Source organism: Pseudophryne corroboree, chromosome 8 (genome assembly GCF_028390025.1).
Source record: "Pseudophryne corroboree isolate aPseCor3 chromosome 8, aPseCor3.hap2, whole genome shotgun sequence".
Taxonomy (NCBI): domain Eukaryota; kingdom Metazoa; phylum Chordata; class Amphibia; order Anura; family Myobatrachidae; genus Pseudophryne; species Pseudophryne corroboree.
Genome location: NC_086451.1, coordinates 175,828,342 through 175,848,549, shown reverse-complemented (window position 1 = coordinate 175,848,549; position 20,208 = coordinate 175,828,342). Strand labels below are relative to the sequence as shown.

The 20,208-nt window shown below is 45.1% G+C and overlaps 6 non-coding genes across 6 annotated transcripts; all 6 read left to right on the top strand.

Moving 5' to 3' along the window:
- Window positions 1-15,365: 15,365 nt before the first annotated feature.
- LOC134951643 (U1 spliceosomal RNA) lies at window positions 15,366-15,529 on the top strand. The gene has a single exon (XR_010184345.1). It is a non-coding gene; the product is annotated as a U1 spliceosomal RNA (small nuclear RNA).
- Window positions 15,530-15,671: 142 nt separating this feature from the next.
- LOC134952598 (U1 spliceosomal RNA) lies at window positions 15,672-15,834 on the top strand. The gene has a single exon (XR_010185088.1). It is a non-coding gene; the product is annotated as a U1 spliceosomal RNA (small nuclear RNA).
- Window positions 15,835-16,504: 670 nt separating this feature from the next.
- Window positions 16,505-16,668, top strand: LOC134950813 (U1 spliceosomal RNA). The gene has a single exon (XR_010183666.1). It is a non-coding gene; the product is annotated as a U1 spliceosomal RNA (small nuclear RNA).
- A 152-nt stretch (window positions 16,669-16,820) lies between these two features.
- LOC134953497 (U1 spliceosomal RNA) lies at window positions 16,821-16,983 on the top strand. The gene has a single exon (XR_010185600.1). It is a non-coding gene; the product is annotated as a U1 spliceosomal RNA (small nuclear RNA).
- A 671-nt stretch (window positions 16,984-17,654) lies between these two features.
- LOC134951297 (U1 spliceosomal RNA) lies at window positions 17,655-17,818 on the top strand. The gene has a single exon (XR_010184064.1). It is a non-coding gene; the product is annotated as a U1 spliceosomal RNA (small nuclear RNA).
- Window positions 17,819-17,970: 152 nt separating this feature from the next.
- Window positions 17,971-18,133, top strand: LOC134953601 (U1 spliceosomal RNA). The gene has a single exon (XR_010185672.1). It is a non-coding gene; the product is annotated as a U1 spliceosomal RNA (small nuclear RNA).
- The last annotated feature ends 2,075 nt before the right edge of the window (window positions 18,134-20,208 follow it).

Genomic DNA, 20,208 nt, shown 5'->3' with positions numbered 1-20,208 from the left:
CTTTGCATATATATAGTGCAGCAGAATATATTGGTGGTTGTAGTCAATTGTAATTACCCAGCAGCAGCTCTACTGCACTCAACATCACCAGTGCTCACAATATATATAATGCTATATACTATGCCATAGTGGTGCTTACTATATAACACCTCCTACTGCGTTCCCCCTGGCAATGAGCATGACACCCAGAGAGTGAAACCCCTGGCAATGAGCATGACACCCAGCACGTGAAACTCTTGGCATTGAGCAGTTTTTGTAAAAGTAATTAGAAGCTTTACAGTAGGGCATAGTGTATAACAGATATTGTGGTGAGTGACATAATATGTTCCAAAGGGCATTAATGTGTGGGGCTTAACATGGTGAAAATTACTGTACTTTTTTCCCTGTGGTGGCCGAGGTCTGTTGGTGCAGGGTCAAGAACTGGGGTGTAAGGTAGTCTTTGCCTGCAAGGCTACGCCCATTTTATGGAGACCATACCCATTTTTGCGAGGTCACGCCCCCCCATCCCGTCCGGAGCGCTCACGCAAATATATTTTTTTTTATATATATATATATGGGGGAGGGGCACAATTTTTAATGCCAATGGTGGCGGGGGGCACGCATTTGAAGCCAAATTGTTTAGAATCACCCCTGCAAGAAAATATCTGCAAATCCAATGTTACCATAAGTGTGGCATATACCTGCGCTTGCTCGCGGGGTGAGAACATCTCCCTAATTGAATTCAGCGATATGAATAGAGGTTGTGCAGCAGCCACAGAAAGGGTTAATCTCTGCAGCTTGTCACTAAATTACATTGTTGCAATTTTAGCTGGGAGCTGCAATAATTACTCTAATACATAACACAGCCAACACTTCTATATTCACACAATATACTGCATGGTGAATATAGAAGTGGTGCTTACTAAACAGCACCTCCTACTGCATTCCACATCACCGCTGGTCACACTCATATCAGGCCCATAATGCTGTATACTATGCCATAGTGGTGCTTACTATATAACACCAGGTGCTGTGCAGTGGTCAAAACACACTAACTGGTCCCATGCTGTTGTTGAACTAAAGGCCTATACACACAATGAGATTCGGTCTATGCTAATAGGTTTAAAAAGGTTACATAAAAGCTACTTTATGTATTTATTCATTAAAGTTTTTTAGTTGTATTTTACAACCATACAATGATATGATATATAATGTATCGTATAATCATTACATAATGTTGATGGCATTGAATTGTCTCTGCCTTGACTAGTGGCAGCAGCTTCAGCACTAGGTGGAAGTGGATCTTGATCTTTCCCTATTTTACCCTCCACCTTTTTGTTCTCCATTTTTTAATGTGTGGAATTATATGCCAGTAATATATCTGGAATTAGACGGTGGTAATGTCTGGAATTAGATACCACTAGATAGATACCAGATATCACTGTGACTGGAATGATGACATATGCACAGTGACAGGACACTACCACAGCACCCTACAGCAGCTATATGCGGCACAAGACACTGGAGTATTAGTAATGTACTGTAGTATACTGAGCACCACAAGACAATGAGCAGTGATACGGAGCACTGATGAGATTACTAGAACTGACACTGAGCAGCCAGATGCAGCACTGGACTATTAGTAATGTACTCTAGTATACTGAGCACCACAATGCAGCACAAGACAATGAGCAGTGATACTGAGCACTGATGAGGATACTACTGAGAACTGACACTGAGCAGGAGAGACACACTACAATTTCATCTTGCGCCTCTTTTTTTATTTATCTTTGCATCATGTGCTGTTTGGGGCTATTTTTTTTAAGTGCCATCCTGTCTGACACTGCAGTGCCACTCCTAGATGGGCCAGGTGTTTGTGCTGCCCACTTGGGTCGCTTAGCTTAGTCATCCAGGGACCTTGGTGCAAATTTTAGGACTAAAAATAATATTGGGAGGTGTGAGGTGTTCAGAATAGACTGGAAAGGAGTAGAAATTATGGTTATTGATCTTAATACTATAGGATCAAAATTACCCCCAAATTCTATGATTTTAGCTGTTTGAGGTTTTAAAAAAAAATCACCCGAATCCAAAACCCGAAAGGGTGGTTTTGCCAAAACGCGTCCGTATCCAAAACACAACTGCGGATCCGAAACCAAAACCAAAACATGAAACACGAAAAATGCCCGCTGCACATCTCTAGTTAGGGGAGAAGCATGTAGCCTTGTAGACTATGCACAGCTATATCTAGAAAAATATACGATCTAATCTTTAACCAACCAATGCAAGAAAGTATTTAATGTGAAAATACGAAACACTAGACTAATTGGAGGTGCGCCCTAAAGCAAATTACAATGTTAGGATTAGGGGGTTCGGAAAGACCTCTAGTGTATACACTACTATATACATTTTAAGGTAGGAAGGTACAAATTACATATTCACATTGCATCTATGGGCTGGATTCAAATGTCCCTTTCCTCCCTCAATCGTGCCCGTCAGCAGCTATTCTAATGTTGCTGCCAACGGGTGCGACATGTTTATTTCAGCTCGCTACCCCCAGGGGAAACAAGCTGAAATGTGTGCAAAGAGACCCATTTGGGCAACCAAACGGTGTCTTTTCACGATCGCGCCCATTACTTTATTCAGGTTTAGGTGCTTTGTGCACCTAAACCAGAGTGTAATGGGCGCAATAATTGAGGGCATTTGAATTTCCCTTATATGTGTGTGTGTGATATACACACAGACACACATACTGTATTTCTTTATATAATGGACACCTCAGTTTCTATTCATTCATGTCCTGCCCCCTACTCTGTCAGACCCCTTCCCCTCTACTTTTCTGACCCCAAACGCCACTCATTCTTGTTGAGTGCTGGTGGGCCCATTCAGAATTTTGCTATGGGGCCCACAAAGGTCTAGTTACGCCACTGGGCAGGGTTATAGAGGAGGCGGTGCAAGGCATCCTGGGAACAGTCAAAGCTTTAGCCTGTTGGTGCCTTGGATCAACATCCAACTCTACACCCCGATGTTAGTGTAGTGCCTTTTGGGGTTAAGGTTTTACAGAAAGTTACAGGTTTTTTTAATTTAGTAAAATATGCCCCATTTTAAAGATAGGGCATTTAAATTTGTTGCACCTGTGCAGTACATAGCAGCCTGCAGGGCATGTACAGTGGCTTCATTTGGGTGCACATACATTGCCGGCTCCTGGTCGCAAACTGAAATTATTGTGTGTAAGTGGAATTAGCGGTGTTTATGTCATACAGGGGGGTGGGGGAGGTTTGTGGTTGGCGGGGGGCACGCTGTGCGATTATTATCCTGCATCTATACATACATGCGCTAAAACCTGGACATACACTGATGTACCCACACCTAATATCCATACATACACGCCCTGACACCTGGACATACACCAACATTCCCACACCTGCATCTATACATACACATGCTGACACCTGGACATACACCAACATTCAAGCACCTGCATCTATATATACACGCGCTGACAAATGGACATACACCGACGTACCCACACTTGCATCTATACATACATGCACTGACATCTGGACATACAAGCACCTGCATCTATACATACACGCGCTGACACCTGAACCTACACTGACGTTCCCACACCTGCATCTATACATACACATTCTGACACCTGGACATACACAGACGTACCCACACCTGCATCTATACATACACGCGTTGACACCTGGACGTACACTGACGTACACACACCTACATCAATATATGCATGGATGCAAATGTGGGTACGTCTGTATACGTCCAGTTGTTAGCATGTGTATGTATAGATGTTAGGTGTGGGTACATCAGTGTATGTCCAGGTGTCAGCACATGTATGTATAGATTCACATGTGGGTACGTTGGTGTACGTTTAGGGGTCAGCGTGTTTATGTATAGATGTTGGTGTGTGTATGTCAGTGTACGTACAGATATAGGTGTGTGTATGTATGTATGTATGTATGTATGTATATGTATAGAGGAAGGTGTGATACATACATATAACACATACATGATAGATACATACATATATCACACACACGATAGATAGATAGATAGATAGATAGATAGATAGATAGAACACATACATACAAGATAGATACATACATACATACATGATAGATACATATATACACACACATACGATAGATAGATAGATAGATAGATAGATAGATAGATAGATAGATAGATAGATAGATACATATATATATATATATATATATATATCACAAACATATATGATTCATACATATATCACACACACATACATGATACATACATGAGAAAGACCTGGGAAGGTGATGAGGCCCGGGCCCCCTGCTGATGTTGCGTTGAGGAAGGCAGTGTTCCAGGGCGGATGCCAGTCGGGGAGAGCGCCGCGCAGCCCGGGAAAAATACTGCTGAGGAGCTACATCTGGAAGAGCCCCAGGGAGGGAGAGTGTCACATGCCCCATCCTGCGCGGCACACTCTGCAGGCCTGCACATGGGAAGGGAGGTCTCTGGCCACACATACTCACCCTGCTGCTGAAGCCCCGCTGCTGTCCCCATCAGCGCTCTCCAGCGGGGAGCGGGGCCAGGATGAACCTCAACCTGTGAGAACTATCTTCATGATCAAGAGATCTCATATGCAAGATAAGTATGTGTTGGGAAAGGGCTGGGGAGGGCGGCTGCTCGGGCACACCCTCGTCAAGTTAAGGAGATTTAACTGAGGAAGCACAAGGGAACTCTCGTCTGGGGACAACAACTGCAGGGAGACCACATCTTTTCAGATGAACATGGGAGGGCGGAAGGCTGCCTAATACTGAAGCACCCTCAGACATTAAACCATATGCAACAACTATTGCAAGCATTCCTGGGGGAAGGTCTGCAGCAGACGGATTTGCATTCAGTGATGTCATCCAAGCAGTGGGCCAAAGTTGGCTGGAACCCTCATCTGTATATGAAAAGAGAAAAGGGGCATGCGAGGCATGGCGGTCTTTTGCGGCGCTTGGATAACCCCAAGTTTGCATTAAACACCCCCACCCTCCTTCGGTGTGGGGCTCATGTTGGCCATGCCCAAGCCCCTGAAGCATTCAAGCTGATTTCTTGCAGCAGCTGGGCTCTACAAGACAAGTAAAAGGGTGTGGGCCCTGCAGCACCACCGGTAGTTTGCATACACACATATATAGGACAGCATCTCTTATATGCCCCAGGGTCAATAAAATAGTATCCTTGTCTAGGCTATCCATCCCCTCAGATAAGGCATTTGTCCATGCCGCTACAGCACTACACACCCAGGTCGACGCAATTGCCGGTCTGAGTAAGGTACCTGAATGTGTATAAATGGACTTCAGGGTAATCTCCTGTTTGCGGTCAGCACACTCTTTGAGGGTAGCCGTATCCTGGGACGGGAGGGCTACCTTCTTGGATAAGCGTGTTAATGCTTTGTCCACCCTAGGGGAGGATTCCCATCGTAACCTATCCGTTGATGGGAAAGGATACGCCATAAGAATCCTTTTGGAAATCTGCAGTCTTTTATCTGGAGATTTCCAAGCTTTTTTACATAACTCGTTCAGCTCGTGTGAGGGGGGAAAGGTTACCTCAGGCTTCTTTCCCTTGTACATATGTACCCTCTTGTCAGCGACAGGGGGTTACTCTGTGATGTGCAAAACATCTTTTATTGCCATAATCATAAATCGAATGGATTTTGCCAATTTTGGCTGTAACTTTGCATCATCGTAATCGACACTGGAGTCAGAATCCGTGTCGGTATCTGTGTCAACAAACTGGGATAGTGGGCGCTTATGAGACCCTGACAGTCCCTGCAACATAGGATCAGGCATGGGTTGAGACCCTGACTGTCCCAAAGCTTCTGCCTTGTCTAATCTTTTGTGCAATGAGTTTACACTAGCATTTAAAACATTCCACATATCCATCCAATCAGCTGTCGGCAGAGAAACCACATTCATTTGCTCCCGCTCCTCTCTAATATAGCCTTCTTCCTCAGACATGTCGACACACGTGTACCGACACACCACACACACAGGGAATGCTTTTTCTGAAGACAGTTTCCCCACAAGGCCCTTTGGAGAGACAGAGAGGGAGTATGCCAGCACACACCCCAGCGCTATATAACCCAGGAATAAAACAGTAACTTAATGTTTGCCCAGTAGTGCTGCTGTATGTAATTTGCGAATTATGTGCCCCCCCCCCTCTTTTCAACCCTCTTGTCTAACGTGGTATAAGCAGGGTAGAGTCCGGGGAGCTTCCTCTCAGCGGTGCTGTGGAGAAAAAAAGGCGCTGGTGAGTGCTAAGGGAGAAGCCCCGCCCCCTCGGAGGCGGGCTTCTGTCCCGCTTAAACTGTAAAATTGGTGGGGGCTCATACATTTATACAGTGCCCAGCTGTATATATGTTATATTTTTGCGAAAGAGGTTTATATTGCTGCCCAGGGCGCCCCCCCTGCGCCCTGCACCCTTACAGTGACCGGAGTATGTGAGGTGTATGGGAGCAAAGGCACACAGTGCTGTGCGTTACCTCAGTGAAGATCATGAAGTCTTCTGCAGCCTCTGAAGTCTTCTTTTCTTCTCATACTCACCCGGCTTCTATCTTCCGGCTCTGCGAGGGGGACGGCGGCGCGGCTCTGGGACGGACGGCGAGGGTGAGATCCTGCGTACCAATCCCTCTGGAGCTAATGGTGTCCAGTAGCCTAAGAAGCAGGACCTTGCAACTCAGAGAGTAGGGCTGCTTCTCTCCCCTCAGTCCCTCGATGAGGGAGTCTGTTGCCAGCAGTGCTCCCTGAAAATTAAAAACCTAACAAAATACTTTCTGTCAGAAAGCTCAGGAGAGCTCCTGAAAAGCACCCAGTCTCCACTGGGCACAGTATCAAACTGAGGTCTGGAGGAGGGGCATAGAGGGAGGAGCCAGTGCACACCCAGAACTAAAGTCTTTCTTAAAGTGCCCATGTCTCCTGCGGAGCCCGTCTATCCCCATGGTCCTTACGGAGTCCCCAGCATCCTCTAGGACGTTAGAGAAAATAGGATTTTAATATCTACTGGTAAATCCTTTTCTCTTATTCCGTAGAGGATGCTGGGCACCCGTCCCAGTGCGTACTGTGTCTGCAGTTATTAAATGGCCCTTAACTCCAGAACATTTATGTGGAGACAACTTTCCTGACTTGACCATCTTCCTTGGATGTTTTCCCCCTGTGTGACTGCTCCCCAGCCTCGGAGGGTTGCATCCGTGGTCCCTAGGATCCCTTCCTGGATCCCAAACCATCGCCCCTCTAGGTGGTGAGAACTGTGCAGCCACCAATGGAGTGAGATTCTGGTCTTGGAAGACAGGATTATCCTCCGGTGCATGTGTAGGTGGGATCCGGACCACTTGTCCAACAGGTCCCACTGGAACACTCTGGCATGGAGCCTGCCAAACTGAATGGCCTCGTAGGCCGCAACCATCTTCCCCAGCAACCGAATGCATTGATGGATTAACACTCTTGCTGGTTTCAGAATTTGTTTGACCAGACTCTGGATCTCCAGAGCCATTCCACTAGAAGAAAACCTCTTCTGTGTCCAGTATCACTCCCAAAAACAACAACCGCGTCATTAGGACCAACTGCGATTTTGGCAAGTTTAGGAGCCAACCATGTTGTTAAAGAACTGTCAGGGAGAGTAGATGTTTTGCACCAACTGGTACCGGGATCGCGTCCTTTATCAGGAGATCATCCAAGTACGGGATAATTGTGACTCCTTGCTTGCGAAGGAGAACCATCATTTCCGCCATCACCCTGGTGAAAATCCTCGGAGCCGTGGACAGACCAAACGGCAACGTCTGAAATTGGTAATGACAATCCTGAATTGCAAACCTCAGGTAGCTTGATGCAGTGGCTAAATGGGAACATGTAAGTAGGCATCCTTTATGTCTACCAAAACCATGAAATCTCCTTTATCCCCCGGACTGGAGATCACTACCCTGAGAGATTCCATCTTGAAATTGAATTTCTTTAGGTAGAAATTAAGGGATTTCAGATTTAAGATTGGTCTGACTGAGCTGTCCGGCTTCGGGACCACGAAGAGGCTTGAATAAAAACCTTCTCCCTGCTGACTAAGGCTGATTTGAACAATTGGTGAGGGGGAACTTCTTGAAACCCCAGTTTGTACCCTTGGGACACTATTTGTAAAACCCACGAGTCCAGGTCCGAATGAATCCAGAACTGACTGAAGAGTTTTAGACGTGCCCCCCCACTGGTGTGGGCTCCTGCAAGAGAGCCCCAGCGTCATGCAGTGGATTTGGCAGAAGCAGAGGACTCTGCTCCTGCGATCTTGAAGAGGCTTCTTGGAGTCAGCATCAGCATTCCCTTGGTGAATCCACAATGCCCTCCTATCCGAGACTGCCATGAAATTGGCCCGTGAGCACTTGTGCCCGGTGTAGGATTTTTAAATATGTGTAGTTTACTGTATGCAAGGGTTTAAAACCTTTTAGGAACTGAGATCTAAGGTGTATTACATGTAGTTTAAAAAAAACAAAAAAGGTTTATTTTATGGCAGTAGTTTCCAAACTGGGGTTCTTGCACTGGTAGCATAGTTTGGTGGTCCAGGACCAATTAAAATTATTTATACTTTATTAAATTGGCAAAACCATTCCCTCACAACATAACTGAACCTAAGAATGACATGCTATAAACACAATTTACTTAATTTTATATTTTTTTCTGAATTTCTCAATAAAAAAAACTTTGGCCTAGGGGTGCCGTGAAACAAATTTTGATACTATTTATTTATATAGTGCTCTTTCTCCAACAGGACTCAAGGCGCTTGAGATATGGCTTCTGGAACTGAACACAGGATTCTAAATGTGGCTGTACCAAGGACCTATACAGTGGCATTACAGGTTGAGTATCCCTTATCCAAAATGCTTGGGACCAGAGGAATTTTGGATATCGGATTTTTCTGTATTTTGGAATAATTGCATACCATAACGAGATATTATGGTGATGGGACCTAAATCTAAGCACAGAATGCATTTATGTTTCATATATACCATATACACACAGCCTGAAGGTCATTTTAGCCAATATTTTTTATAACTTTGTGCATTAAACAAAGTGTGTGTACATTCACAGAATTCATTTATGTGTCATATACACCTTATACACACAGTCTGAAGTTCATTTAATACAATATTTTTAATAACTTTGAGTATTAAACAAAGTTTGTGTACACTGAGCCATCAAAAAACAAAGGTTTCACTATCTCAGTCTCACTCAAAAAAGTCCGTATTTCGGAATATTCCGTATTTCGGAATATTTGAATATGGGATACTCAACCTGTATTACTTTTTTCTGCTACTGGTTCTTTACCTATGCAAACAAGCATCTGACTTGCCTTTCCTATTGCTTTGTTACATTGCTCACCTGAAATAGTAATACTTAGATAGCTTTCCTCTTGCCATTATAATGCCCTTAATATTATAGTTAGCCTTTGTATTTTTGAGACGTGTATGATTTTGCATTTTTTGGCATTAAATGTTGCCATGTTCTTGACCATTCCTCTAGTGCAGGGGCGGAACTGCCAGAGACAACGGAGTCAGTTGCCGCCGGGCTCCAGCCCTAAAGGGGCTTCCTCCATTGCCCTCCGGCTTTTACGTGCCCTTCCTACTAAATAGACAAAGGCGCTACCAGCAGGGTCTCGCAGTTTGTACATTCCATGCCGTAACACCCTTCTTTCCACCTTTTTAAAGACCCAGCCCAGCAGCCTCGCCGCTGCCACCACCGCTAGCTGCAGCACTGCCAGCGGTGGGGTGCCCCTGCTTCTTCTCACACCACAGATAGCTGGGCAGCACTGCAACTGCCTGCCTGATTGCTCCGCCCCCTTCCGGCTCCCAAGCACCTCTGCTGCCCAGTGATTCAGGAGCCTGCTGCTAGGAAGAAGTGGCCGAGCTTCAGCAAGCGAGTCTGGACACTGGCGGAGGAAGCCATGATAACCAGATAATGGGGAGTGGAGAGCCAGTTCCAAGGTAATACTTTATACAGCTGGTTGAGATCCTGGTCGGTGGATATGGATTCCAAGAAAACCCTGGAGGTGCTTCCTTTCAAGGGAGACACTCTCTTTGGAGAAGACCTCAATAAGATTGTAGCTGATCTGGCTACTGCTAAAACAGCTTGCCTACCTAGTATGACTCCTACCACGCAGAAGGCTAAAAGTACTTTCCCTTGGCCCTTTCATCCTCAAGGTAAAGCGTACCCAAGGTCAGGCATACCCAAAGCAAGCTCATGCTTCCAGACCTGACAAGCCCAGACTGAAGCAAGCCTGGGCTGCCCATCAGCCTGCTTCCAAAACGGACAAGCCTGCCGCATGACGGTGCAGGCCTCCCTCTGGGGGATCCCAGGGTGGGGGGCCCGACTTCTAGGTTTGGCATAATTCTAAGCTAGAGAATTCTGTTTGGAGCTCACCTTGTACTTTGTGAAGAAATAATCAGCATTGTGGCTGAGCAGATACATGTAGTGTGTGGCTGCAAACTGCATGGATCTGCTGCGTTGTAATGCTGATACTTTTTTTTTCAAAGTACCAATAGCTTCATATAATGTTCACAATTTTTATGCAGGATCAAATAGCTCAATAGGTAGGGTGTTTGATTAGAATTCAACAGGTTATAGGTTTGAATCCTGGGTATGGTAGTTATAGGTTTGAATCCTGGGTATGGTATAGTTGTTCTGACTGCCGGCATCCTATCACCTGGGATATCATACTAAATAAATGGAGTTGATCAATTTTTTTTTATTTTTTTTTTAAACTAGGGACAATTTCCAGATACTTTTCTTTATAACTGAGATTGCCCCCTGGAACTTCACATCAGTTGACAACTATGCATGAGTGGGCAGTGCTTGCTCTGGATGTGCCGTCATAAAAGAAAGCACAACTGACAGTTATCCTGGGCGTACACTACACAATTATCTGTCAGGCTATCTATCCAGTCTGGATGGATGGAATGAAAATCTGGTAATGTATAGAAGCAAATGTCAATTAACCATTTGCTCCCAAACACTAGAAAAGTGGTCAAAAATGGTCATTACACAAATTGGTTAAACCCAAAATTTAACCAATTTGTTTGAGGGACCATTTTTGTCCATTTTCTAGTGTTTGAGAGTAAATCGTTGATGGTCATTTGCTCACATAGATAACCGGATTTCTATTCCAACCAGCCAGTGTTGGAGATATGGTCTGCCAGATTACATAATACATACCAGAGCCATAACTAGACTTTTTGGTGCCCTGTGACAGATAATTATATGCCCCCCCCCCCCCCTCCCCATTTTTGCAATATGGACAAAAGGCGCATGCCTTGTGGGGAAGGGGCATAACAAGATTGGTCTCAGAGAAAGCACATGAGATATGAAGATATATCTAGTATACTTGACACTCAATGGTTTGTGGTATTGCCGGGGTGCCCTCCTTAAATGCATATACAGTCACACATGGCGTGTTTGTGCAAATGGCATATCAGCAGTCAGCACTAACTGGTGACATGCCATTTGTACAAGTAAGCCATGTGTGACTAATATATAACCATACTTTATTAAATAACACCTCAAACTATCATACCCAGGATTCAAACCTATAACCTGTTGAATTCTAATCAAATACCCTACCCATTGAGCTACTTGATCCTGCATCTATTCTAACCTCCAAAAACAGATTCAGTTGCATTTTCCAGCGTGTTTTGTTTGCGCCTTTGCAAATGTCTTACATCGACAAACTTATTTAGTACTATTTTGCAAATAGGGTTACATTGTCGCAACATTGTGTTCCCTAATTGCTTGATTTTTTTAAATGCAACAATTGATAAAGACACCTGATAATTGCTCTGTGGAGTCTTATTTTGTGTCTACTTCTTATCTACATTTAATTCCCTACCTCTAATCAAGGCATTTTTAAATGCTGGGGGCTGCCAGGACGTGAGGCCTACCTAGACTTTAGATCTGAATTTGAAAGTACTTGTGAACTAACTTAATTTCCTACTTCTAAATTCATTCCTAAATTCACTACTTACATTAATCCTGTAGTTGGGCATTTTGAGCCTTCAATTGTGGGCATTGTTTTGTGTCCAGACCAGCAGCTGGTGGTGTGCATTTGCTGGAAAGGCATCGAAGACCTCCGATATGCTGCATCTCCTGATGTGTGTCTCCCTCAAGTGGCTGTCAGCAAATGCATGCTAGACACCCCATTCCAAGCTGATTGTGACATCACGGAACATGCATCATAGAACAGGCATGCTAGAATATGGGTCTTCAACCTGCGACCCTCCAGCTGCTGTGGAACTACATATACCAGCATGCCCTGCCTCAGTTTTAGCATACCTTAATAGCAAAACTGTGGCAGGGCATGCTGGGATGTGTAGTTTCACAGCAGCTGGAGGGCCACAGGATGAAGACCCATGTGCTAGAGCCAAGCCGCAGGTACATTGAATGCTAGCAAGCTGAATGTTTAAATCATTTTTGTTCCGCAGCATTCCAATGCGGAAGATTCCATGGAACCAGAGATTATTCCATTGAGAAGGACATGCTGCCTGGATGACTGCACTGTGCAAATTAAATCACGGAGCCAGTTGGCTTGTGGGTGGCTCTGGTGACTGGGGGGTTGGGTGGGCGGTGTGTCGGAGGTGGAGCACATGCAAATGAATGTGTATCATCCAGCTAGTGAGAGTGAAAACTCATGCAGGAGTGTGCCTGCTTGTCAGTGGGTTATGCACCTTGCCAGGCGTCAAATCTACATGGAGCAGCTGGAGGGGACAAGAGCAGGTTTGCAAAATATAGATAGAAGAGCATATATGCTGGCGCATTCTCCATGATTGTGTCAGCTTATGTTTTGGTGCACTGCACTTTCCTTCACTAAGTTTTAGCCATTTTGGTTAAACGCAAGTGTAGTTGCTTCTCGCACTTTTGGCTGTGATCTTGTATCGTGGTTGAAGAGTCTGCTGGAGGGATTGTTTTCTTCATTGGCGAGAGACTGAAGATATTCCAGGATGGAAGGCTTGGGAACACTATCCGTTTTTCAGTTGTGGAAGAGTTGAAAGACCGGATTGGACTACATTCTATAGTAAAGGATATCTTTGTATTTATTAATCCTCCCTTTATATGTGTCTGTCTTTCAATAAAGCTTCGGGCTTGTGATTCCCTCACCCTCTTACACTCCACACACATAGCCTTATTAACTGTTGTATTATTGTATAGTTTAAATGTATAGTGCAGTTCATGATTTATAGTGTAGGCTGGCCTGTGCTGTAGTTCTTGAACTGTACTATACCGACAGCATTTGTATTGTGTTTTATCTGTGCTGCAACACAGTACTTATGTGTGTAATGTTTATGTATGTTTTTTTGCTTCTTTATGTCAATAAAGACTGCTTTTTCAATCCAATATCTGAAAACAATCAATGTTTATCTTTGATGGCAATAGAAGTGGTATGATATTTGCTGCTTTTGAAAGGCAATATCTGATATGTCCCCTATCTGGGAACCATATATTAAATGGCTTTTCAGAAAAGGAAGATGGTAGAAGAGCTTTCAGTTCTTGTTGGACCGATGCACATTTCCTATTCTAGCCTCCAAAAACAGATTCAGTTGCATTTTCCAGCGTGTTTTAAATGTGCCTTTGCAAATGTCTTACATCGACAAACTTATTTAGTACTATTTTGCAAATAGGGTTACATTGTTGCAACATTGTGTTCCCTAATTGCTTGATTTTTTAAATGCAACAATTGATAAAGACACCTGATAACTGCTCTGTGGAGTCTTATTTTGCGTCTACTTCTTATCTCCATTTAATTCCCTACCTCTAATCAAGGCATTTTTAAATGCTGGGGGCTGCCAGGACGTGAGGCCTACCTAGACTTTAGATCTGAATTTGAATGTACTTGTGAACTAACTTAATTTCCTACTTCTAAATTCATTCCTAAATTCACTACTTACATGAATCCTGTAGTTGGGCATTTTGGGACTTCGATTGTGGGCATTGTTTTGTGTCCAGACCAGCAGCAGGTGGTGTGCATTTGCTGGAAAGGCATCGAAGACCTCCGATATGCTGCATCTCCTGATGTGTGTCTCTCTCAAGTGGCTGTCAGCAAATGCCTGCTAGATACCCCATTCCAAGCTGATTGTGACATCACGGAACATGCATCATAGAACAGGCATGCTAGAACATGGGTCTTCAACCTGCGACCCTCCAGCTGCTGTGGAACTACATATACCAGCATGCCCTGCCTCAGTTTTAGCATACCTTAATAGCAAAACTGTGGCAGGGCATGCTGGGATGTGTAGTTTCACAGCAGCTGGAGGGCCACAGGATGAAGACCCATGTGCTAGAGCCAAGCCGCAGGTACATTGAATGCTAGCAAGCTGAATGTTTAAATCCTTTTTGTTCCGCAGCATTCCAATGCGGAAGATTCCATGGAACCAGAGATTATTCCATTGAGAAGGACATGCTGCCTGGATGACTGCACTGTGCAAATTAAGTCACGGAGCCAGTTGGCTTGTGGGTGGCTCTGGTCACTGGGTGGTTGGGTGGGTCGTGTGTCGGAGGTGGAGCACATGCAAATGATTGTGTATCATCCAGCTAGTGAGAGAGAAAACTCATGCAGGAGTGTGCCTGCTTGTCAGTAGGTTATGCACCTTTCCAGACGTCAAATCTACATGGAGCAGCTGGAGAGGACAAGAGCAGGTTTGCAAAATATAGACAGAAGAGCTCTCCAGCCTAGTTTGCTGTCTGTTTCCACTTCTCTTTTCTTGAGCCGCTCCCTTCTATGCCCTTGCGCACTATCCTGACTTCTCCCGTCTGCTTACTTTGTGCCTTCCAATGCACAATGCAAACTACAGGTAGTGCTGCAGGGCCCACACCCTTTTACTTGCCTTACAGAGCAGCTCTGGAGCTGTTACAGTGCCCAGCTGCTGCAAGAAATCAGCTTGAATGCTTCAGGGGCTGGGGCATAGCCAACATGAGCCCCACACCGAAGGAGGGTGGAGGTGTTTAATGCGAACTAGAGGTCATCCAAGCGCCGCAAAAGGCCGCCATGCCCTGCACGCCCCTTTTCTCTTTTCATATGCAGACGAGGGTTAAAGCCAACTTTGACCCACTGCTTGGATGGCATTACCATATGCAAATCAATCTGCTGCAGGCCTTCCCCCAGGAATGCTTGCACTAGTTGTTGCATTTGGTTTGTTGTTTGGGGGTGCTTCAGTATTAGGCAGCCTTCTGCCCTCCCATGTTCATCTGAAAATATGTGTTCTCCCTGCAGTTGTTGTCCCCAGATGAGAGTTCCCTTGTGCTGCCTCAGTTGAATCTCCTTTACTTGACAGAGATGTGCCTGAGCAGCGGCCCTCTCCAGCCCTATCCCAAATCATACTTATCGTGCATAGGAGATACCATGGTCATGAAGATTGTTATCCCAGGGTGAGGTTCATTCATTGCATTCTGGGTATGCTGACCCCTGTGATTTCCCCAAATGTGGGAAACTTGACTGCATTATTTGTAGTAGTGGGGGACTGTGTTTGTGCTTTCCTCTGGTAAAAGTCAGATTTCTTTGTCTCATTTCTTCCTCTAGCCTTGTTCTTCTTTCGAGAGTTCCCTTGTGCTGCCTCAGTTGGATCTCCTTCACTTGACAGGGGGGTGCCCGAGCAGCGACCCTCCCCAGCTCTAGCCCAACTCCTACTTACCTGCCAGGTGAGATACTATGATCATGTAGGTGCTTCTCCCAGGGCAAGGCTCACCCATTGCACTCTGGGTGTGCTGCTCCTGCGATTTCCCCAAATGTGGGACACTTGACTGCATAATTTGTGTTTCCCCTGGTCGGCTCTCGTATAATTCAGATCTCTTTGTCTCAGGTCTCTCTCCAGCCTAGTTTGCTGTCTGTTTCCACTTCTCTTTTCTTGAGCCGCTCCCTTCTATGCCCTTGCGCACTATTCTGACCTCTCCTGTCTGCTTACTTTGTGCCTTCCAACGCACAATGCAAACTACAGGTAGTGCTGCAGGGCCCACACCCTTTTACATGCTTTACAGAGCAGCTCTGGAGCTGTTACAGTGCCCAGCTGCTGCAAGAAATCAGCTTGAATGCTTCAGGGGCTGGGGCATAGCCAACATGAGCCCCACACCGAAGGAGGGTGGAGATGTTTAATGCGAATTAGGGGTCATCCAAGCGCCGCAAAAGGCCGCCATGCCCTGCACATCCCTTTTTTCTTTTCATATGCAGACGAGGGTTGAAGCCAACTTTGACCCACTGCTTGGATGACATCACCATATGCAAATCCATCTGCTGCAGGCCTTCCCCAGGAATGCTTGCACTAGTTGTTGCATTTGGTTTGTTGTTTGGGGGTGCTTCAGTATTAGGCAGCCTTCTGCCCTCCCATGTTCATCTGAAAATATGTGTTCTCCCTGCAGTTGTTGTCCCCAGATGAGAGTTCCCTTGTGCTGCCTCAGTTGAATCGCCTTTACTTGACAGAGATGTGCCTGAGCAGCGGCCCTCCCCAGCCCTATCCCAAATCATACTTATTTTGCATAGGAGATACCATGGTCATGAAGATTGTTCTCCCAGGGTGAGGTTCATTCATTGCATTCTGGGTATGCTGACCCCTGTGATTTCCCCAAATGTTGGAAACTCGACTGCATTATTTGTGGTAGTGGGGGACTGTGTTTGTGCTTTCCTCTGGTCAGCTCTGGTAAAAGACAGATTTCTTTGTCTCAGATCTTCCTCTAGCCTTGTTCTTCTTTCGAGAGTTCCCTTGTGCTGCCTCAGTTGGATCTCCTTCACTTGACAGGGGGGTGCCCGAGCAGCGACCCTCCCCAGCTCTAGCCCAACTCCTACTTACCTGCCAGGTGAGATACTATGATCATGTAGGTGCTTCTACCAGGGCAAGGCTCACCCATCGCACTCTGGGTGTGCTGCCCCTGTGATTTCCCCAAATGCGGGAAACTTGACTGCATAATTTGTGTTTCCCCTGGTCGGCTCTCGTATAATTCAGATGTCTTTGTCTCAGGTCTCTCTCCAGCCTAGTTTGCTGTCTGTTTCCACTTCTCTTTTCTTGAGCCGCTCCCTTCTATGCCCTTGCGCACTATCCTGACTTCTCCCGTCTGCTTACTTTTTGCCTTCCAACGCACAATGCGAACTACAGGTAGTGCTGCAGGGCCCACACCCTTTTACTTGCCTTACAGAGCAGCTCTGGAGCTGTTACAGTGCCCAGCTGCTGCAAGAAATCAGCTTGAATGCTTCAGGGGCTGGGGCATAGCCAACATGAGCCCCACACCGAAGGAGGGTGGAGGTGTTTAATGCGAACTAGGGGTCATCCAAGCGCCGCAAAAGGCCGCCATGCCCTGCATGCCAATTTTCTCTTTTCATATGCAGACGAGGGTTGAAGCCAACTTTGACCCACTGCTTGGATGACATCACCATATGCAAATCCATCTGCTGCAGGCCTTCCCCCAGGAATGCTTGCACTAGTTGTTGCATTTGGTTTGTTGTTTGGGGGTGCTTCAGTATTAGGCAGCCGTCTGCCCTCCCATGTTCATCTGAAAATATGTGTACCTCCTGCAGTTGTTGTCCCCAGATGAGAGTTCCCTTGTGCTGCCTCAGTTGAATCTCCTTTACTTGACAGAGATGTGCCTGAGCAGCGGCCCTCCCCAGCCCTATCCCAAATCATACTTATTTTGCATAGGAGATACCATGGTCATGAAGATTGTTCTCCCAGGGTGAGGTTCATTCATTGCATTCTGGGTATGCTGACCCCTGTTATTTCCCCAAATGTGGTAAACTTGACAGCATTATTTGTGGTAGTGGGGGACTGTGTTTGTGCTTTCCTCTGGTCAGCTCTGGTAAAAGTCAGATTTCTTTGTCTCAGATCTTCCTCTAGCCTTGTTCTTCTTTCGAGAGTTCCCTTGTGCTGCCTCAGTTGGATCTCCTTCACTTGACAGGGGGGTGCCCGAGCAGCGACCCTCCCCAGCTCTAGCCCAACTCCTTCTTACCTGCTAGGTAAGATACTATGATCATGAAGGTGCTTCTCCCAGGGCAAGGCTCACCAATTGCACTCTGGGTGTGCTGCTCCTGCGATTTCCCCAAATGTGGGAAACTTGACTGCATAATTTGTGTTTCCCCTGGTCGGCTCTCGTATAATTCAGATCTCTTTGTCTCATGTCTGTCTCCAGCCTAGTTTGCTGTCTGTTTACACTTCTCTTTTCTTGAGCCACTCCCTTCTATGCCCTTGCGCACTATCTTGACTTCTCCCGTCTGCTTACTTTGTGCCTTCCAACGCACAATGCGAACTACAGGTAGTGCTGCAGGGCCCACACCCTTTTAGTTGCCTTACAGAGCAGCTCTGGAGCTATTACAGTGCCCAGCTGCTGCAAGTAATCAGCTTGAATGCTTCAGGGGCTGGGGCATAGCCAACATGAGCCCCACACCGAAGTAGGGTGGAGGTGTTTAATGCGAACTAGGGGTCATCCAAGCGCCGCAAAAGGCCGCCATGCCCTGCACGCCCCTTTTCTCTTTTCATATGCAGACGAGGGTTGAAGCCAACTTTGACCCACTGCTTGGATGACATCACCATATGCAAATCCATCTGCTGCAGGCCTTCCCCCAGGAATGCTTGTACTAGTTGTTGCATTTGGTTTGTTGTTTGGGGGTGCTTCAGTATTAGGCAGCCTTCTGCCCTCCCATGTTCATCTGAAAATATGTGTTCTCCCTGCAGTTGTTGTCCCCAGATGAGAGTTCCCTTGTGCTGCCTCAGTTGAATCTCCTTTACTTGACAAGGGAGGCATTTTGGATTTTTTCTTTGGGTACCCTTACACCTGATGGTCTGAATGAGAGCATCGAACTGAACAACATTGGCAGTCTCTGAAGATTTTATCTATTGATTTACCTAATATATTATTTATTGAATATCCATTTATTGTATGTTTAATAAATAAACAAAATTATTAGAAGTAGCTATTTTGGAAACAGCTTTCCTCTTAGGATGAAACTGTATAATCCTGTTGTGTGTATTCCTTTAAAGTTCCTTAGTAAAATCCACTAGTAATGATGAACATCAGATTTCTTCCTCCATCCTCTTTTTACACTTTCTCTTGGTTCTATATATATATTTTTTTTTCTATTTTTATTTTTTTCCCCTCCTTCTCCCAAAAGGCCACCCTCCCTCCCCCCCCCCCCTCCCTGTTTTAAATTTTAAAATCTTTAAATATTTAAATCTTCGAATCCTTAAATTGTCTGTTTAATATTTATTTTTTCTTCAATTCTTTTTGTTGTTTAAACAGCAATGTAATTATTCCAGGGGTTAAAATAATGAAATATAGAAATAATATTAACAAAAATTAAAGGTAAAAATGAATTGATAGAATGATCCCATTAAAAGTAAATAAATAATATGGATGTTAAGCTGAGCAGGTTGGATTCGAACATGGGACTAGTTGCATAGAGTGCAGGTGATGTTTCCCCTGCGCCACAAGAACTGCTTTAGTAGTGGCATGGATTTATGTTACCCTAAAAGGTTTTATATAAGTAAATGGGGATCCTTAGTGCTGAGTCTCTGAATTATGTATATGTGATTATAGATATGAGGTATTGATTGAAAGATTATAGGTTAATCTGTATATAGATTATATATTTTCTGTTATTTTTTAAACCACCTTGTTGCTTATTTTATTATTATTTTTAATCACCATGTTGCTTATTTTTATATTATGAAATGCCTTTATATGTGCAATTGCAATTAGAAAGTTGTTCCATATGTGAGTCATTACATGTATGCATCCAATTAGTACATGTATGTATCCAATCAACTAATTAGTAATACTATTGGTCCGGTGCATTTTAAAAAGAGCCTGCTAGGCTGCTGATGTATCCTCTGACGAAACCGCTCTTGGATAACAGCGGAGAAACGCGTAAGGAAGGTGATTACCGGACACTCTGATTGCTGAGATATAAGCCCGTTCATGAACGAGCTACATCACGGCGGACGTCTGATGTAAAGACAGCGGTGAAGGGGAAAAAGCAATTTGAGACCGAGCAAAAGGAGGTCTCTACCCCACGGCAGGGAGAAATATCCCGACCGCGAGTGCCAATAAGATCCAGCCACGGTTAACGGGGGTCGTAGCATACCGCTGTGTTTCACCAACCATCACAGCGCTCTCCCCCTGTTTTCTTTCATTACTCACGTGAGTTACATATGAACTTTAACTGCAGTAAATAAGAGGCGTT